The sequence below is a fragment of the Petaurus breviceps genome, unplaced genomic scaffold (genome assembly GCF_028583685.1).
Source record: "Petaurus breviceps papuanus isolate PSGF00001 unplaced genomic scaffold, PetGlider_PUasm1.0 458, whole genome shotgun sequence".
Taxonomy (NCBI): Eukaryota; Metazoa; Chordata; class Mammalia; order Diprotodontia; family Petauridae; genus Petaurus; species Petaurus breviceps.
The window spans coordinates 122,378-144,208 of NW_027186345.1; positions in this window are offsets into that span (position 1 = coordinate 122,378).

The window sequence follows — 21,831 nt, forward strand, 5'->3', positions numbered from 1 at the left end:
TTTGAATAAAACTTTAAATTTTTCAAAGGAATTTCACATCTATTATCTTGAACAATTGCCTGTGATATATAGTAGATATAGTAATAGAAGTCAAAATCCTTGGAAAAGTATTCAATCAATGTTAAACACTTTAAGGAATTATTGTTCCTTTTACCAGTCTTTTACCAGTGAAGAAACTAACTTAAAATGCAGGTTGGTATACAGGGAAGATGACTACAGTTGGAGTTGGTACCTGGATTCAGATCCCAACTCTGCTACTTTAATCTCCCCATCTGTAAAATAAGAGGATGGGTCTAAATTATCTCTAACATCCCTTCTAATACAAAGCTGTGATCCCAATTAACTTGCCCAGGGTCATGCTAATTAATGGGCTATCAGGTCCAGGCACTTTCTAATACAGACTGGTTATCATAAATCCAGGATCTTCCCCTAGCCCAGTATGAAAATTCTACTATTGGACCTTCCTTCTAAGAATTTAATCTTTTATTTATTTACCTCAATGTGGCTTGTGTGGGTCACCACTTCCCAATTTTAAGCACTAGAATGGGATTCAAAAACCCCATTTCCCCTCATATTTCTCCTCTAGAAAAAAAAATAATCTCTACCACTAGAAGCCAAAGGAGAAAATTATTCCCTCCCCTTGGAGGTAATGGAACCAGAAATAAACCAGCCTTTTTGCTGTCATTGGATTCTTGGGGAGTCTTCACAAAAGACCTTGCTTTATTTCAGTAATTTCTGTAGGAGGAAGAAGTAATAGCAGTATTATTAGTTTTGCATCAGAGCCTTTTCTCTTAAATACTGAGGAGATTAAATCCTGGGGCCATCTCATCAAGAAGGGGAGGAGGAGAAGGAGGATCTGGTCACCAAATCAGACAGAAAAAATGACTTACCCTACTAGATCCCAGAACAAAAAGCTTCCCAAGACATCCATACTGTGAAATTGAATCCTATTAACTGAGCCTCATACTCGAGTGTACCCTTCTTGATACTTATTCCATCACTGCCTCGTGCAGAGCTACAAAATTAAAGAGGATCTTGAAATGCCAAATTGATTCCCAAACAAAATGGAATAGCCTCATAGAAAAATCTATCAAAGCCTACAGAAAACTTCCTCTCCCTTCCCCCAGTTACCCCGACTAGTTGGACAAACTGGGAAAAATCTTCACTTTCACTCAAGCTCTTCTCTCACTCTCTCCAACCCCATTACAAAGGGAGGGAGACATCCCACAATGTTCTTCTGTACTCAAATTTTTATGGTGTTTTTAAGTCTTCAAATGAATTTCCTAAGAGGCAAGGCTTACAGGTAGGTGGTGTTAAGTACTGACATATAGGATCATAGAATGAGAACTGGAAAGAACCTCAAAAATAATTGGGTCTAATGCTCTAATTTTACAAAAGAGATAAATGAAGGTCAGAGATTTCCAGGGCGAGTGACAGAATCTAGGTCCTCCTGACTCAACACTCTTTGCACTCTAAGACTTTTTTTTTTCCTGAATTGCAGTGGCACTTTGCCACCAAGGCTCATAGGATTCAGTGATTTAGAATTAGGATGGAAACTGAGATCAGAGAAATTAGATGATTTGTCTAACATTACTTGGATTTTTTTCTTTAACAAGCTTACATTTACATGCTTTTTAGTTTATAAAGTGCTTTTTTCATACATATTATCTTATTTTATAGGTAGATATTATAGATATTAATTATACCCATTTTATAGTTAAAGATACTGAGGGTAACAAAGATTAAGTGACTTGCTGGTGGTCAAGTGTTTCATCCACATTATCTTACTTCATAGGTAGTATGGGTATGATTTATACCCATTTTATAGTTAAGGAAACCAAGGCTCATAGAGATTAAATCACTTGCTGGTGGTCACCGAGCTAGTGTCAGTAATTGTCAGAGGAGGAACTAGAAACTTGAGTGTTCCTGACTCCACCGTCAGCATTCTTTCCCCAGCACCCCAGGTGTACTGATTTCAAAGCCAGTGTTCTTTCCTTGACAACCGTCCAGAATCTATCCAGCTCAGGGAGCATGGCTCCCTTTGGGACCAGGTGGGGTCAATAAGGCAGTTCGCTGTCACTCCACCTCCAGGCTGCAGGAGCAGTCGCAGCAGCCGCAGCAGCAGCTGCAGCAGCAGCTCCTGACACATTGCCAAGCTTCTTCCACCCACCCGGGCAGACCACAAGCAGGGAAGAGATGACCTAAAATTCCCAAGAGTAAACCTCGATGAAACACCCCTAGATAACAAAAGGCCGCCTGTGGAATGCGTTTGGGCAAACACTCCTTTCTTTTACCCCCTGGCACTTTCGGTGCAACCTCCCTCCCCCTTCTCTTTGCGCCCCCCAGCCATAGGCACTCCCCGGAAACTGCAGCGCCTGCCCTCCTCGGTTTGGGAGGTTGTGGGGAGACGTGTCTTCTCCCAGATTCGAACAAATCTGTCTTGTCTCTTACCCTGCCTCATCTCTGCCCCCGGAAGGGCCAACGGGACCCAGCTCCCAGGTCCAGAGATGAAGCAAAATGAAACCAACCCACACGGCTGTCCGAGTCACCACCTCCCCTGCAGTTTGTGTCATCTGGGGCTCCTTATCTGGGCTATAAATAAACCTCCGGGCAGGGCCAGGGACCTTGTCTCCGGCAGCGGTCTGGTCGAGTCTCGGGGTGCTCTCTATCAGAGTGGAACAAATACATGCCCGGCCTCGCCAGGGCTTTATCTGCCCCCTCTCCGAAAACACCAGCTCCCCTCCACCCAGATGAATCCCGACTTTCCATGAGCCCACGGCCAGTCCCTCTCTTACGAGAAAGGAGAACAAGAAGCAGCATCCATCCCTTCCATCCGTTGCTCCCCCCCCCCATTCCAGAGCCCCCCATCAGCAGCGGGCAGAGAACCCTACAGAGGAGGGAAGGCACTGCCAGGCTGACCGCTGGGGCTGCAGTGGCATAGCAAACACCTCTCATGAGAAGAAGGGGTAGGGGGTGCCAGATCCCTGTCTAAACCCAAACCTGTTTTACAAGCTAGAAGCTCCCACCCCCTACTCCTCCACTTGAGGGAATGCCGGCGGCGGGGGTGGGGGTGAGGAGGGATGCAGGGGAACAGGACAGCGGGGGAGGGTAAGGCAAGATGAGCGGGACAAAGGAAAAGACGCCAAGCTTGTCCTCCCCCTTTGGGACACATTGGGAAATAGCTGCTTCCAGCTTCTTGCTCTTCTCTGGGGAGGCCCTTAGGGAAGGAAGGGGAGAGGCGAGAATAGGTAAAGAAGGGCATTTTCCCAACAGAAACAATTCACTGTTGCTGTTCTTGCTCTCGCAGTTAAGCTCAGACACTGGAAACTATTTGATAATATTGTTTTAAATGTAGTTTTCTTTGTATCTTTTCCTCTCTATTTATATTTATAGATATCTATAAATATAGCACCCTGAGCCCCAAATATAGATACTACAGTAGCAAAGTGTCCAGTTCAGCACTCTTTAGCTTTGCTATTTCTCAACTTTTGCGTAATAAAATTTGCAACTTTATCCAGAGGGTACATCAGTGTGAGATGTTTCATTTAACCCAAGTAACAGCCGTTAGCTTGCCTCAACCGAGTGAAGAAAAAAGGGGAACTACACTGTAGAAGACAACCGTGAATGAATATTAAAAAACAACTGGCTTATGAATCAAGAACAATTGACTTACAGATCTGTGTTAATGCAATTATCCATATGTAGTGATGCCTATCACTTGAAATTTCTAATCATAGTCTGACTATATTGAATTTCTGTTTCCATGATATAGAGATGCCCATCACTTGAAAAATTTCTAATCATAGTCTGACTATACTGAGTTTCTATTTCCATGGTATTTGCCTTTGTTTTTGCTTTTGTTTTGTTCTCCCCCCACCCACCCAAAAGCACTCACATATAAACATATATCCCAGAAAGATGACTGATTTAACACAGAAAGCATGATGACTGTCAAATCAGATTTATCACCTATATATTTTAAAATTATATAGCTTGTGCAACTATTTTCTTTACACCTTCATGCATAGTGTTTAACATATGGGAAACCTTTCGTTTAAAGGAAAACGCCCATTTTCTTAAAAACAACATGCCTCACTTCTCTGGTTTCCTGATTTATAAAGTGAGAACACCTAGACAATATCAAAGATCTCTCAGCTCTAAACTTCCCAGCTCCACCTTACTTCCACCTTACCTTTATCCTTACCAAATGCCTCACACTAAAACTCAGATACCTCCACATTATAAAACAGAAGGCATATGCTTACACATACTGCCAATGCCTTACACATACTGCCACTATTTGGGCAAATGAGAAGAGGTGGAAAACATGACACTTGGGGGAGTCAGAAGAATGGGAGGGGGTGGGAATGACAGCCACTGTGGACCTACTCCAAATCATCACATGAAACACCTTCCAAAACCATCTCAACTTGATTGCTTAGCTTCTCAAGTCTCATTCTTCCTCTGTGGCCTTTCTTTTTCTAATTTGAATGGGAAGGGCACCCAAAAACCTAAGAGAAAATCCAAGAGTCTCTCTGGTTAATCTAGGTTCCTATCTCCTATTTTTCCTACTGACTCATCTTTGTTGGCTCTCCTTTCCTTCTCCCTATAGCGTTTTCTCTGAATGTGCACCCTGAGTTGAACTTCATACTGAAAGTTCCTCATCTGCATCTTTATAATGAAGGTGTCATACTCTTAGGTCCCTTTTAGTTTCAAATCTATGACCATATAAGACCCTGTTAAGAAGTTAAAATGAAGCATTGTACTGACATAGAAACAATTAAGGAACCATCTAAAATGAATTTCCAAGTTTTTCCTTGGGTTTTAGTAACGAGTTACTCTCACCTGAATGGGGAGGGGGGGCTTATTTATGTAATTTTTTTAAACATAACCTTCAATAAATTCAATATTTACCTCATATGCTGAGGTCCGTATGTAACATATAGCTAGAAGTGATGCTGGCTTTTAAGGAACTTACATTCCACAACCTATAGTACCTCTAGTACTGAGAAACTCACTAAGTTTCCATATTTCATATATACACAGACACAAATACAACACATTAGTTCTCTCTCATGCTTATGGGATTCATAAGGTGTGAGGGACAGTTACAGGCACAGCCATAGTTTACCATCTTTTTTCCTGTTCTGGTTTCAAGTCTGTATAATGAAGAAAAAAATAAAACCTCAAGGCAGAAAAATCAAGTAGTTTTTAGGTATTTGGGGTATCAAAGGAATCGTTCATTTAAGGTTACTCGAGGCCATTCTACATAATGGTTTCCTTCCATAGACTAGAATAGGATGGCAAGAGGAACAGATTCTAGGGAACTGGTTGTTGCATCCTCTCTTTTGGTTCTCTTAGTCACCCTCATGTTGCAAAAGTAAAAGCCAACTGCATATGTATCTTACTCAGGGAGAGGGCTCTGGTTCCATTCCAGTGCAGCCAGAGCTCTTTACATAGTTCTCATTTCCCTGCTGATGGAAAAACTCGTTAAAAGCAGAAATAGGAGGGGAGGTACTGGCCATCACTTGTTTCAGTGACACAGAAACATGATGAATCTAGTGTTCAAAGTAGAAGGAAGGTGATTCCCGCCTCCCCCCCACCCCCCAATTCAGAAAGCTGCCTTTCAGCCAGTTCAGTAAAGCCTTTGGGGAAAGAGGCATCAGTAAACTCTATTTTTACATAAAATCTAAAATTCAGAGATTGCTATTTCACATTTATTTAATATTATTAAGTTATTTTCCCCCATTTATTTGCTTATCAGGACTTGGTGCAAAGGGAAGAATGATCCCTTTCCTTAATTGTCTTTTACAGTGATGGTGTCAAAACCAAATAAAAATGGGAGCCAGTAAACCATATTTAAGGATGCCTGTAGGTCAGATATTTAACAACTAATATTTATATCATGCTTAGTATTGCTAGGGTCTGTATTAAGTGCTTGGGCCACATATTAACATTATCTATGTTCCATTGGGTTTTTATTTATTCTGTTAAATATTTCCCAATTATATTTTAATCTTGCTGAGTGGGCTAAACTCAGGAGTATTGAGTTTGACATCTCTGATGTACAGAAATCTACAAGGACTAGTATGTTGGGCACACACCATGGTGAGAAAAGCTGATGCATTCATAAGGGGTATCATGCCACCCTGGGATAAAATTTTAGGGAAAAAATGATTGGAATGGAAGGCTTCACAGAAAGGATTTGAAGGACAAAGGGCAAGGGCTTTTTGGATGGAAAGAACTAAAGTATCAGGCTTATGAAAAGCAATAGATGAAGGCCAGAGAAAATAGATTGATTTTTTAAAAAGGGGGTGACAAGGTCATCTAAAAGGGTGACTTGATGGACAAAGGGCCTCAAGGAGAGGAGGCAAGGAAAATAAGGTTGTAGCCTTCAAGCATTTGAAGGTGTTTTAGATAGAAAGGGGGCTAGGATTTTTCTCCTTGACTCCAGAGGATAGAACTAGGATCAATGAGTAGAAGCTGCAGATGGGACAATTTTCAAGCCATTTGAAGAAGAAATTTCTTAATATTTAGAGGAATATAGGCATGGAATGAGCTGCCTCCAAAAAGAGTGGATTCCTTCTCATTGGAGGTCTTCAGGCAAAAGCTGATTGACTGCTTGTCAGGAGTATGGGGAGACATCACCATTCAAATAAAAGTTGGACCAGATTCCCTCTGGTCCCTTCCAGTGCTGAGAAACTGTGAAACTCATAAGGGGTAGGGAAATGTGAATGAAAAAAGAGATGAGAGTAAATCATGTACTTTGTAAGTCAAAATGAAGAGCCAAAGCCATAACTAGAGATTTTTTGCATCTCAGGTAAGAGACAGGAAAGGTGCCCTCTGCTAGGGGTAGGGGAAAAAGAAAAAAAACTGTCTGCACAAGACCAGACTCCTTCAGATCATCTAATAGCTTCCATTACAATCCAAGAAGCATTTGAAAGGCACTCATGATATGAAAACAAAATGAAAAATAGTCTTGCCCTCAAAGAACTTATATTTTACTGGGCAACTGTAAACAGATAAGACTGTGCAGGATAATTTGAGGAGAAAGAAAATATTAATGACTAGAGGTATCAGAAAAGGCTTGTCATTAAGAAGGAATACATGTGCTGAATATTAAAGGAAGCTAGGGATGCTAAAAGGCAGAGATGAGAGGGATGCATGTCGGGAATGGAGACCAGCTTATGCAAAGGCATAGGGGGAGGGGGGAAAGGTGAGATGAAGTACTCAGGTCTGGGAAACAGCAGGTAACCCAACTGGAATAGAATAAGAAATGTGTGAAGGAGATTAATGTGAAACAAACCTGGGCAGGTAGGTTGGATCTAGACTTGGAAGGGCTATAACCAATAGACCCATTTATATTTTTTCCCCAAAGGAAGCTAGTTAAGCAGGAGATAAGCATAGTAAGCTTTGTGCTTTATTTTTGGAAGCTAGGTGCAGAATAGAATGCAAAGGGCAGACTAGAAGAAAGAGACATTTGTAATAATTTGGACAAGAGGTAATGGAATCTGGAACTAGGGTAGTAGATATGGGAGTGAAGAGGACAGAAGGAAAAGATGTTGTAGAGATAGATTCAATAAGACTTAATTGGGTAATTGGGGGTAAAAGTGATGGAAGAGTCAGGGATGTTATTGGAGCTAGGAACCTGGAAGAATAATGGTGTTATCAATAGAAGTAAAGAAGTTTGGAGGAGAGGAGGGTTTAGGGAGAAAAACAGTGATTCATTCAGTTTTGACTATGCTCTAAAATATTAATAAGAATATCCAGGTGGAATTGTCCAGCAAGCTCAGAAGCATCATTAGGGGCATAGATGTAAATGCAACAAGAGATAATAGCTGAAACCATGGGAGCTATAATAACATCATTGATAGATGTTGGAAAGAGAAAAAAGAAGAGGATTCAAACTATCTGTAAAGGGGCAAAGTATGGGCAATTATCCAGCAAAGGAGGTGGGAGGTTACATAAACAGACAAAAAAAGAACCAGGAGAGAGAAGAGTCAAAAAAGCTGAGGGAGAAACAAAGGAAGGGTTGGAGTGGTTGACAATGTCAATGCTCTAGAGAAGAGGAATGAGAACTGAGGAAAAAGCTATGGAATTTAGCAATTAAGAGACCCCTTCATAACCTTGAGGAGAGCAGTTTCATTTCAACTGTGGTTGGAAATCAGATTACAAGGGATTAGGAAGTGAGTGGGAGGAGAGGAAGTGTAGGCAGATTGTAGATTGCCTTTTTCTAGTATTTTGGCTATGGAACAGAGGAGAGATATTGGTGATAGTTGCCTATTTTAATAACTATTTTTAGCTATAAGTGTTATTTAGAACATATCTTGGAGTCAGGGTGGTCCAATTCACAACAACTACTTATCTGCCTGCCCCTCCCTTCCATCACCATCATCTCTGTCCCCACACAGACCCAATCCAAACACCTCTCTCCTTTTCTTCCTGCTGATAGTGGTTGAGGAGGTCTATCTCCATGGAGGGCATGACAAAAGTCCGAGACCCTCAGTGGGAGCTCCTGCCCCTAACTTAGGATGAATGGGAGCCTACAAAAGGGGTGGTAGAAGAGAAATCATAGGACTCCATTTGGGGTCCCTCAGCATCACTTGTGACCGAAGTATTCATATCTTCTTCCCACTCTTTACGAAGATTAGGGAGAATAGCCATAAGGGGAAATGACCAGGACCCTTAAGAATGACTGGGAATTTATGGTAATGGTATTCCTGAAATCAAACAGATGCCCTCTCCCACCTTTATCCACTTTCTAGATTCCCATGGTTGGGAGGAAAAAGAGGAGAAATAACTGTGGTCATTTGGAGGCTGGTTAACTGCATGTTTTTCTCACTCCTTCTGCCCAGAGACCTGGTGTATTTGGAGATTTCAAGATTAGAGGCTGTAACTCCCTTCCTCAGGCTCCTTTTCTCAGTTTCCATAGGAAGCATCAAGGGTGTTAAACCCATCACAGCTGACAAAAAGGGAATATATATGACTCAGGCATCCCTAGACACTAGAGAAGGGATGGTTGTAGAGAAATTGCATTTTCTAGAGCAGCCTATATTATTGGACTCTTTAAATTAATCTCACCTGGAGCAAATATTCTCACCCATCTTGACTACAGTTCTGTAAGGAAATATGGCCAATGGAACAGAAAGCAACATAGAAGGAAATGCAGACAAGCAGGACAGCTTTAAAACTGTGTTAAATGTATCATATTATTTTTTAAGAAACGTAAGGTATACGTAATTATGTCATAGTTTCACATACAATTCTCATCTTCCATTCTTCAGTTTAAATGGAAATTCTCATGTTTGGTAATGCTTATCAAGTACAATAAAAAATGCTACATAAAAAAAGAAAGAGATGGGACATGTAATGGGAAGTGGGTTGTAACAAGGGATCGAAGCTAAAGGCTTAGACTGACTCAGGAGGCAAAGAGCTTATAGTTTCCTCAGTTTGAATTTTAATGTGGTAGGGATGAGCATGAGAAAATGATGAAGAATATGAATTATGCTCAGGAACTATGAAAGAGAGCTGTTTATTACATAAGACCAAATTATTTTAACAATTCATTGTGTGGGCTGTATCCCTATTAAAGGGTCTAGATTTTCTTTGAATTAGAAAATATTAAGTAAGTGAAAAACTCATTCCATATGTTGTGATACTTATTTTTGGACAAACATAACTAATAGTGAAATCTCCTCTGATGGAGTGTTAAGGAAAAAAAAATGGCTCTCTACAAAGCCATCCCATCTCCTCCTTCAGTGACAATGGCAAATGGTAAGACTTGTTCATGAATCCAAAGTCTACTTCCAATCTGAGACTTCTCTTTGTAAGTATTATTTGATAGATGTCCAGTATTTACCAGAAATACATTCTTTCTAAAAACATGAATATCCACTGACAAATTTATTTTTTAAGCATTATTAGGTTGTTATGGAAAGAAAAATAATAATTGGGAGGGAAAGAAAGCAAAAATTGAATTTCTTTTGAAAGGGCATTTGGATTCATTTTAAAAATTAAATTGAATTTCACGGCCTTCAGATTATCCTCAGTGATGGAATTTTGCTTTCATTTTGCTTTGTTTTATGTTTTTGTTGGTTTTAAGACTAATTTTTCTGAAAAGCGGTGATATGCATATGTTATATGAAGTTATTGTTATTCCTATGAAGATCAGGAGGTTCTAAAAGTAAATACTGTTAGTATTATTTAACATTGGTTGACTTTTGAAAATGCCTTAAGAATTATATTTAACATGGATTGTAATGGTAAGTTAAAAAAAAAGGGGGGGGCATTAGCTGTTTTTTTTTCCTGCTCTTAAAAGCAAAGAATGAGACCACCACTGCCACCAAGTTATGACATTACATTAATCCTTAGTCAATTCAGAATAACAACATTTTTCAGCTAGACTCTAGAGGGAAAAAAGGGAAGAAAAATAAGGGAAGTAAAATTTTTAATTGTTAATCTGTCCAAGAAGTTAAGAGGGGCTTTTTTGCTATTGACTGGGTCTCCTGCCCAGTAGTCAAGCTTTGGACCAAGCAGGGATTGTTTGCCCCCTTTAAAAGAAAAGAAAAAGACTAAAGCATCAGAGTAATGGCCCAGTTCCCAGCCCTCTCCCTTTCTGGGATACTGGGGGAGCATGAGTTAGACAATCCTGAAACTGATAAAGCTTATATAAAGCACATTATCTTGCTACAAAGTGGGGAAGATTTTGTGAACTGCAAAGTAGCCTGTTTAAAGACTTTTTTCCAAACTTGTTTCAAGACTGGTCCGGGAGAGCTAACATTTCCTAGATAAAGCATTTATACTGCATCGTTTCTTCCTGGCTGTCCTTTCTCCCCCAAACTCTGTTCTATTTTTGTCCTCTGACTGGAAGAAACCACCTCCCTGGGTTAATGACCTAAGAGAGTTTGCTGCTGAAATGTAGCCAGTTTTTCTACCTATTCATCCAAGTTCCAGGAGGACTATTTTACTACTTAATTCTGTAAACAGGTGAGGACAGAGATTCTCAGAAAAGAGGTTTGCACCACAGGGCTTCAGTTCTGCATATGCATTTGCTTCTCTCCATCTTTACCAATAACATCTCTGCTGCCTCGTACTGCCTGCCTGCTATGAATTGGAGACAGTTTAAGTTGAGTGTTTTAATCAGATTCCAAATTGGAATTGCACAACCTTGAACCATTTCCCTATAGCCTGATTTGTCTTTGTGTGCAAAATGAGGACACCGTTTGGCCCAAGACCCCAAACTTAAAGTAACAGGTGGGAGACAGAAGAGCACAAAGTGTCCAGACATTTTCCAAAGGCCTGAGCCCCTTAAGGACTGCTGTACACGTTGAGACTCCACAGCAGAAATTACATAACGATACCTTGCATTCATATATCATTTTAAGGTTTATAAGACACTGTAAATGTATTGTCTCAGATGCTCTTACAAAATTCCTGTGGAGTCAGTAGTACAAGTCATAGCTCCATTTTATAGACAAAGAAACAGGCAGAAAAAAATAGAAAATAACTTGCCCAAGATAATATAGGTAATAACTCATATAGGGCTCATATAGGGTAGTTAGGTGGTGCCACAGTGGGGGTGGGGGTGGGGGGCCTGGAGTTGGGAAGACTCATTTTGCTGAGTTCAAATCTAGCCTCAGTCACTTACTAGTTGTGTGATCCTGGGCAAATCACTTAATTATGTTTGCCTCAGTTTCCTCATCTGTGAAATGAACTGGATAAGGAAATGGCAAACCCCTCCAGCATCTTTGCCAAGAAAACCACAAATGGGGCCTCCAAGAGTTGGATGTGACTGAAAAGCAATTGAACAATGATAACTAACAGAGCCTGTTTGAAGTCACATCTTTTGATTTCCAGTCTTGGGTTCTTTCTGCCACAGGACACTGTCTCTACATTGTCTACAAGAAGTAGCTTTTCTGGAATAAAATGCAATAATTACCATATGGCAATTTAGGAGAAGTTGCCAAGGAATCACAAACTAGAGAAACCAAAAAGAAGAAATTTACTAGAAAAAATTACCCAGTTTTGAATTGGGTCATGATGATATCAAACATTAAGCAACCCAATTCTTATGAAAAAGAAACTCTGAAATGTAGACTGGACAATTCAGGGGAAGTAGTATCATCTGATTGAAAGAATATTTAGAAGTTAGCCTCTGACTATGATCATGGGCAAAATACTTAACCTCTCTCTGTCTCACTTTCCCCATCTGTAGAATGAGACTAATAATCTAATCTGTCCCTGCCTCCTTCCTTCAAAAGGCAAAAGTATTCTGAGTTTCCCAAAAGGACAAAGACATAGTATAAAGTTGAAGAAAAGTTCAAATGGAGAGGCAGAGAGATTAGTGTACAATTCCCTAGGGCCTCAGAAAACAGAAGAACTGATACTGAAGGAAACCCTATAATTATGTAAAGAAAAAAGAAAGAAAAAGAAAAGCAAGCCAGCCAAGAAAAGAAATAGTTTGAAATGATCTCTGTGAAGGAGATTTAACTGAGGGAAAGATGTCTGATATTGAAAATAGGGAGCATCAATTCAGAAAACAATATAATTTTTAAGATAAGAAATATATTATATGGAGTTTTATGGGATTGAATTTTCTGCCCTTGTAGGACTGTAGGGATTAAATCTGAGGGGGGGAGGAGGATGAGTATATGAAGCATCCAAAACTTTAATTAAAGAAAGATCCTTCTAGATAATCAGAATATTATAGAACTGCAGAGTTAGAAAGAACCTCAGAGACCACCTAATACAACCCATCCCTGAAAAATAATGCCCTCTACAACACAACCCAACAGGGATCAACCAGCCTTTTCTTGAAGACCTCTAGAAAGAGGAAACATCCTATTACCAGAAATAAGTTATTTCGCTATAGGTTAGTTTGGGAGACTTTTTCCTTTTTTCTTTCTTTAAATTAGATTTAAATTTGGCACTCTAGATTCTACCCATAACTCCTGGTTCAGCCCTGGGGGACCAAGCAAAAACAAATCTAATCCTTTTTCCAAATTCTTTCACAGCCCTTCAAATACTTGAAGACAGCTATCAGATCGTGCCTATGTCTTCTCTTCTCCAGTCTGAATAACTCTAGTTTCTTAAACTGCTCCTGATTTCAAGCCCTTCAAACCAATGTGGTCTCCCCCATCTGGATACTCTCCAGTTTACTAATGTCATTCCTAAAATGTGGCACTCAGACTGAGCACAGTATCCCAGATGCTGTCTGACCAGAGAAGAATAATGTGGCCTAAGATCACATTAGTGCTTTGACTACCATATTACATAGCTGATTCATATTGAATTTTCACTCCACTAAAACTCCCAGACAAACCACTATCTAATGAACCCTGCTCTGTCATGTACTTGGTGGGGAAAGGGAGCTAGGTGGTGTAGTAGATAGAACACTGGTCTTGGAATCAGGAAGATTCATCCCCCATGAGTTCAAATCTGGCCTCAGACACTTACCTGCATGACTGACCCTGGGCAAGTAAATTAATTTAAAGTAAATTTGGCCTCAGTTTCCTTATCTGTAAAATGAGCTGGAAAAGGAAATGGCAAAACATTCCAGTATCTTTGCCAAGAAAAGCTCAAATGGGGTCATGATGAATTGGACATGACTGAAATGAAAAGCAGAAACAACTTTTAAAATATTTTAATATAATTTTTTTTATTTTTAAAGTAATAAAAAATTATTTTAATAGGATTCAATTTTTCAGTGAGGGAGGAAATCAGGTCATATGCTGAGAGAGGATGTAGGCAAAGAATTGGACTTTGACAAAATTAAAGAACATTGAGAATAGTTATAGAAATCAACAAGAAATGAATAAAAAAGGACCAATGAGCAGTAGCAAAGACAGTTGAAGCTAAGTCATGATATATCTTTGCAGTTGGCCAGGCTTATACAGTTCTATAACTTTTCTTTAACTTTGATTTCATCAGTATTAAAGGAGTTCAGTTAAGAGTTGGTCCAGAAAAAGTCTTAAGTTACATAAGACACATGGCAGTTGTGACTTGCTCTGGATATGACAAGAGAGATTTGAACACAGGTTTTCCTGATGGCAACACAGCTCTCTATCCACAATGCCACATTGTCTTCAGCATAGGAGTGGAAAAACTGAATAGTGGGGCCCATCCAAGGTTGGGGCTTAGCATAATGGAAAGTTAAGTGGGGGAGGTAGTCATGTTAGCAAGGACAACAAGACAGTGGGACCACGGAGTCCAGCCTGGAGGAAGGGTGGGGACAGGGTGGATGAGTCAGCTGTTAACAAAAAGGAACTCATTAACTGTTAAAGCCAGACGATTAAATCAACTGAAGATCTCTATATGAAGGTCTTTACCTCATCTTTCCAGTCTCTTGTCCTCAATTTATCTCTGTCTATACACCCACCTTTTCATCTTTTCCTCCAGTGTCAGAAAAGATATACCTTTATATATCTCCATGGCTAACACCTCTATCAGAGTTATGGAATTTTTCTCTTCTCTCCCCCTTTAGGATTTGAAACCCTGGTTATTCTATCTTTATTGACCATTTTCTGCCTCTGGACCTCCACTGGTTCAGTGGATATGGGGTTGTGGGTGTGGGGAAGCAGCAAATGATTAAGAAGGTTGTAGTTGGAGAGCAAAACCACCAGATTTGGTGCTTGGAGGTAGACCCATGACAACCAAGTCCAGGAACGATGGGTAATCCATAGGAAATGGAGTTGGGGTGGGGGGGAGGGGTGAATGGAGTTGGGTGAAGAACTTTGAGTTTATCATCAAAGTATTGAATTTTTTTTTTAAATAGCAGGGTTCAGAGCAAGTAGGAGATCATTTCAAGATGCTAGTCTTTTAAAAGACAAGGAATATAATAGACTAAAAACAATTAAAATCAATTTAGGAAAATAATCAGATCATAAAATTAAAATGTTGAAATTACACAAATACTAAAAATAAAGGAATGAATGAAAGAATGACAATATAAGGAGAACTGAGGGAATGCAAGAGAAAAGGGAAAGTCAGGGCATGAGGCCCAGTTTTAGTCCTAGACATATTAGAACATGCCAGGGAAGAAGAGAACATTCCAGGGAAGGAGGGAACATGCCAAGAAGTCATGATATGTAAGAACAAAAAAATATTCCAAGTAAACCAAGAGAAAAGTAAGAAAATGTTTTCTTCACTTTAGCTGGAGGGAAAAAAGGAAATAGGTAAGAAAAAAGAAAACTCAGGGATTTTCCCTAATATTGCAGTATCACTGTTAATTAAGAAAAGGACAGAATTTAGAGATAAAACCAGAAGTGATGATGTTTACCCACTGATTTTAGATCTATGAAGGCATTTTAATGATACCTTTCTCATATACCATTCTATAACATGGTTATTTGTATGTATATGAGAGATGCCCCTCTGTCACTGTCTAGGTTTTAAGCTCTATGAGGGTAGGTACTCTGTTTTATCTGAGATTTGTTGTTCTACTGATACTTAACAATGTACTGTACTACATAGACTTTTTTCATTTTTTGTTAATTTATTTTTAACATTCATTTAAAAAAAATTAGCCCCAAATTCTCTCCTTCCTGCACTCATTGAGAAGACAAGCAATATAACAGTTATACATGTGAAGTCAGGCAAAACATATTTCCATATTAGCCATGTTGAAGAAAAAAAAAGCAAGAGAAATAAAGTGAAAAAAGTATCCTATATTGGGGCTGCTAGGTGGCGCAGTGAATAGAGCACCAGCCCTGGAGTCAGGAGGACCTGAGTTCAAATCTGGCCTCAGACATTTAAAACACACACACACACACACACACACACACACACACACAACTACCCATGTGACCTTGAGCAAGTCACTTAACCCCAATTGTCCTCCAAAAAGCAAAAAAGAAAAAAAAGTGTCCTATAATCTGCACTCAGAATTCATCAGCTATCACTCTCCAGAGGTGGATAGCATTTTTCACCATGAGTTTTTTGGAATTGTTCTGGATCATTGTTTTGGTCCAAGTAGCCAAGTCTTTGATAGTTGATCATTGTTACAATTATGCTCTTACTGATGGGGTACAGGCTACCTGCACCCCATCAGTTACCATGAAAATATTCTCCTGGCTCTGCTCACTTCACTTTGCATTAATTAATGTCTTCCAAAGTTTTTCTGAAACTATTCAATTTGTCATTTCTTATAGCACAATTGTATTTCATCACAATCATTTATCACAACTTGTTCAGCCATTCCCCAATTGATAGGCATCCCCTCAATTTCCAATTCTTTACCATCACAAAAAGATTTGTTACCAATATTTTTGTACACACAGGTCATTTTCCCTTTTCTTTGATCTCTTTGGGATACAGAGCTGTAGTGGTATTGCTGAATCAAAGGTTGGACATAGTTCTAAATTGTTATCTAGAATGCTTGAATCAGTTCACAACTCCACCAACAGTGCATTAATGTCCCAGTTTTTCCACATGCCCTCCAGGGTTTATCATTTTCCTTTTCTGTCATGTTAATCACTGATAGGGGTGAGTTTTTAAATTTGCATTTTTCTAAGCAATAGTGATTTAGAGCATCTTTCCATGTGACTATTGATAGCTTTGATTTCTTCTTCTGAAAACTACCTGTTCATATCTTTTTACCATTGGGGAATAGCTCTTATTTTTATATATTTGGCTTAGCTGATACAAAGATTTTAGTAACTATTGGTAGAAATTGAATAGGAATGAAAAAAAACTAATAGGGGTTAGAAAGAAACATGGCCAAGCTTGAATTATAGTAAGGGATTCATTGACTGTAAGGTAGCCTTTGAAAAAAAGATTTTTTCATGGAAATTTTGTGGAAAAAGGAAATAATAGATTGTGGGTTACTCACTGACTATTGACTAGTCTAAGGAAAGATATGGAGAATTCATGAACCTTGAAAACTATATAATTTAGACCATAAAATGGAGTCCTGTACAACATCATCATCCTCACTTATTCATTCATCCCCTCTTTTCCTTTTGTTGCTGCCTCAAAATGAAGTGGTCCTTCTCCTTGTCAACACTATCCTTTCAATGTATGCACTAGATACCTAATTCCCATTATTTCTTCTGCAAGCTTACTTCATTAATAATTTCCAATCTTTCTCATCTTCCCTCCCTTCCTATCTAATAGGGTTTTTTCCTATCTACCCACAACCATGCCCAGACATACCTTGCCTGAAGCCTCAAGAGGGAGTGGTGAAGTGGAGATAAGATATATTTCTAGGAGTTTGTCTAGTGAAAGGAGGTTGATGGCTTGAAGGGATGACAAGCAAAAGAGAGATTTTGTTGTTATTTTTAAGAGGGCTAAGCCTTAGCTTAGGGGTGGAGAACCTGAAGCCTCAAGGTCACATGTGACCCTCTAGGTTTTCAAGTGCAGCCCCTTGACTGAATCCAAACTTGAACAAGCTTCTGATTCATCTGATCTACTGAAATTTCTCTCTCAAGGGTTACCTATGATTCCTTAGGCTTTCATCTGAATTATAATTCACCCCTATTCCAAACCCTGTCTGTCTGTGTCTGTCCTCTAAGTGTTGTCCTGGGCTCTCATATTGTCTTTTTATGTACTCTCATTATTGGTGTGTGGAGAAGAGGAATTTTGCTCCCTTGGACTTAATTATCACCTCTGGGCAGATAATTCCCAAATCAATGTATCTGTAGAGGTTTAGGAACCATAAAATGTTGAGGTCTAGGGTTTAGGGGTGCACAAGACACCAAAATACCAACACACCAGGTCCTGCCAAATGAATTCGACTCAAGCCTTCTCTCAGCCAAAGAAGAAAAGCAAAGTTTATTAAAGGTTCGCCATAATGGGTAGACTCTCAAGGAGCCTCAGTATCTGTGACACTTGTACTGAACAAGCGGGCCAGAATAATCTGACGTGGAGAGAGTCTGCACTAGATCATTCTCCAGTCTTCTTTTTCACATGGAGGCAAGAAGGGGTCTTATACAGAAAGGTTGTGGGAGGAATCTAGGAGTGGTCTAGAGGAGGAGTTTGGGGAAGGTCTTCAGGAGGAGTCAAATGAGGTCAGACTCCAGTAATGAGATTGAGGGTGGGAAGTAGCTGGAAGCTACCTGGAGATGAGAGACAATGGATCGGATTTGGGTATAGACATTTTGAGAGGATCAAGGATGGGGACTAGCTGGACAATGGAGGGGTAGGCTAGTAACAGAGATTTGGGCCCAGCTTTAATGAAAGGCTTATGGCCTCAGGCAAATGGCTCTGGGAAGATTCAAGGAGAAATCAAGGGGGTTCCCAGAGCCTGTACTTCATCATATACAGGTCCAATCTCTCTCTTAAGCCAATTGCCAGTTGGGTATGTTCACTTGTTTATTAACTCAAACTCAATATATCCAAAAAGGGATTCATCTTTCTCCCCTCCTAAACCTAACCCTCTTCCAAAGGTCCTTATTTCTTCACTGTCATCCTTCCAGTTATCCAGGTTTATATTTTCATAATGGTCCATGACGTCTTTTACTCTTTACTACCTCAAATCCAGGAAGTTGCCAAGAATTATGGATTCTACCTTGAAAATAGTCACATTCGGGGCAGCTAGGTGGCGCAGTGAGTAGAGCGTGGGCCCCAGAGCCAGGAGGACCAGAGTTTGGTACCGGCCTCAGTCACTTAACACCATACAAAAATACTAGTCATGTAACCTTGGGCAAGTTACTTAACCTCAATTTCCCTCCAAAAAGCCAAAAAAAAAAAAAGAAAGAAAATAGTCACATTCAATTGGGGCAGAACCAAGAGAATGCTGTATACGGTAACAGCAATATTGTTTTAAGAACAATTTTGAGCAACCTAACCATTTTGACTAATATAAATGTCCAAATTAACTATAAAGGACCTGTGAAGGAAGACACTATCTGCATTCAAATTAAGAACTGATAAATAGAAGTATGTATAGAATTATTTTACATATATGTGTATATGCATATGTGTATACATAAATATACATATATGTGTATATATGTATATACATAAATACACATATTTGTGTCTAATGGTAATAATCTCTGAGGTGGGGGGAGGAGAAGAAAAGAAAAAAGAGAAAGTTCCATGATAACTTTATTATATATTTAAAAGGAAAAGCAAATTGTACATAATAGATTTACAGTTTCATGTACAATCATCTTTTCTATTCTATGTTGAATAGCATGTAAATGTTCATTTTATTTCTTAAGTTCAGAATAAAATTTTTAAAATACTCATATTCAATTCTTTCTCTTCATCCTTTCATTTCAACTACTGTAATTACATCCTAATTGAGTTCCCACCATCCAGGCTATCCCATTACCAAAACACTCTACTTAGCTGCGAAAATAATCTTCCTAAGGCATAGATTGAATCAGTCCAAGAAAATTTCCCAAAACCTCTCAAAATCCTTCTATCACTTTTGATTATCTCTAAAATAAAATACAACCTTTTAAAAGCTTTTAAGAACCTCCAAAATCTAGCTCTAACTCACCTTTACATTCTTATTTCAAATTTCTTCTCTTCTTTTTTTCTTTCTATGTTGCAGCGAAACAGGGCTACAAGTTGTTTTCTATACTTAGCATTCTATCTCACACCTTCATTCACTCACAGAAGCCTTTCCCATAGCCTATAGCATACTCCATCCTCAGCTCTCCTTTTCAGAATCCTTATCTTCCTCCTGAACTCAGCTCAAATGCCTCCTCCTCCAGGAAAACTTCCTGATGCCCTCCCTTCCACCAACCCCAGTTCACAGGAATTAATCAACCAACAATTAATATTTGCCAAACACTGAGCTAAATGTTGGGGATACAAAGGCAAAGAACAGATAAGCAAACAAATCTTCAGGCAGATAATTAAAAGAAAGAAACTTCTCCCTACTTTCTTACCTAAAGAGGAGTAGGTTGAAGTGGGAGAGGCAATGTGGGAAAAGCACTTGACTTAGAGTTAAGAGAAATTTGGTTTCAGATTCTGTCTCCGACTCTTATATGATGGGTGACCATCAGTGAAAGTCACTTAAGCTCACGCCCTTCTCTCCAGTCACATGGGCACCATCTTAGTTCAGGCCTTCATTTCTTCTTATCTGGGTTATTGCAAAGAACCACCTAACTGGACCCCCTACTTACAGTGTCTCCCTTCTTCTAATTCTTCCTTTATACAGCTGCCAAAATAGGCTTTCTAAAGGACCATAAAATCTATTTTCTTTCTCTTTTGGTTGGAAGGGGGAGATCACTATTTTTAAAAATTCTTTGAATTTCTAGTGCCAAGTGGATTGGCTTTCACATGGTATGGGCTCATTTTTACTGAATTAGTTTAGATAAGACTAACATACCACATACAAGTCAGCTATTATAATTATTATGGAAGTCAAATGATTTCCCTTTTAGCCCTGAATCCTAAGGAGAGAAAAAAATAGCTAGATACCCTTTTTTAGTTTCAATAATATGGGTAATCGACCATTTTGTAAATTATTATGTCAAAGCAAGACTGCAAAAATGAATTACCCAGATCCTCCACCTTTTTATAATCCTTACTTGGTATTTCTCTGAGTTAAGAAGGGAAGCAAATGAGTTGAAATTCAAAGTCATCCATTTTGTCACCTGCTAGACATCATAGTTTAAAAAACAATTAATGGGGAAGGAGTGAGAAATTGACATATAAGTGAGGGTCAGAAGATTGTAAAGAAATTTAAATTCACACACAAGTCAAGTCAGCAAACATTTATTAACTACCTACTATGTGACAGGCCCTGTAGTAAGCTCTGAGGCTACAAAAAAGGGGGGAGGGGGAATAGCACCTGTTCTTGAGGAGCTGATTGAATGTGGAGAGACAATGTGAGAACATCTATGTGCAAAGAAGTTATACACATGATAAACTGTGAGTAGTCTCAGAAGGAAGGCACTAAAAATAAGGAGGATGAGGAAATGCTTCTTGTAGCAGATCCAAAAGTTTCTGTCCCTTGTCACCTATGATCATGGAGGACCTAAAGTTTATTTTAAAATTTCCCTAAGTACCTCTATGTACAAAAATATTTACAGCAACTTTTTCTATGTTGGCACAGAATTGGAAATTGAGGGGATGCCCATCAATTGGGGAATGGCTGAACAAGTTGTAGAATAAGATTGTGATAAATACTGTTGTGCTATTAGAAATGATGAGCAGCATGCTCTCAGAAAAACCTAAAAAGACTTACATGAATTGGTACAAAGTGAAATGAGCAGAACCAGGAAGACATTGTACACAATAACAGCAATATTATACAATGATCAACTGTAAATGACCTAGCTATTCCCAGGAATACAAATATCTATAACAATTCTAAAGGACCCATGATGAAAAATGTTACCCACCTCCAGAGAAAGAACTGATGGAATCTAAATGTAGATTGAAGTATGCTGCGTTGTTGGTTTTTTTCTGTATTTATTTTTCTTTGGGGTTTTTTCATGTGTTTTCTTTTACAACATGACTAATGTTGAAATATGTTTTGCATGATTGCAAATGTATAATTTTTATCTAATTTGTTGCCTTCCCAGTGATAAGGAAAGGGAGGGAGGGTGGGGGAGAATTCAGAACTCAATATTGAAAAAAAAAAAACCAAAGGTTAAAAATGTATGTTTTTATTTGCATATAATTTACATATAATTTGGGAGAAATAAAATGTTAAAATTCAAAAAAAGGAAAAAATAGCATTTCCTTGTCTGCTCAAACTATATCCTTCTCCTCCCTCCCTGTCCTCTATCCAATGCTTCACTGTTCAGTTCATTTACCTCTTAAAAAAATTTCAGATTCCAGGAAATCATTTCCCTTCCTGGAAACTGCCCCCAGTTTGTCAATCCCATTCCATAAGTCACTCCTTCAGTGGATCTGGGATCTTATTGA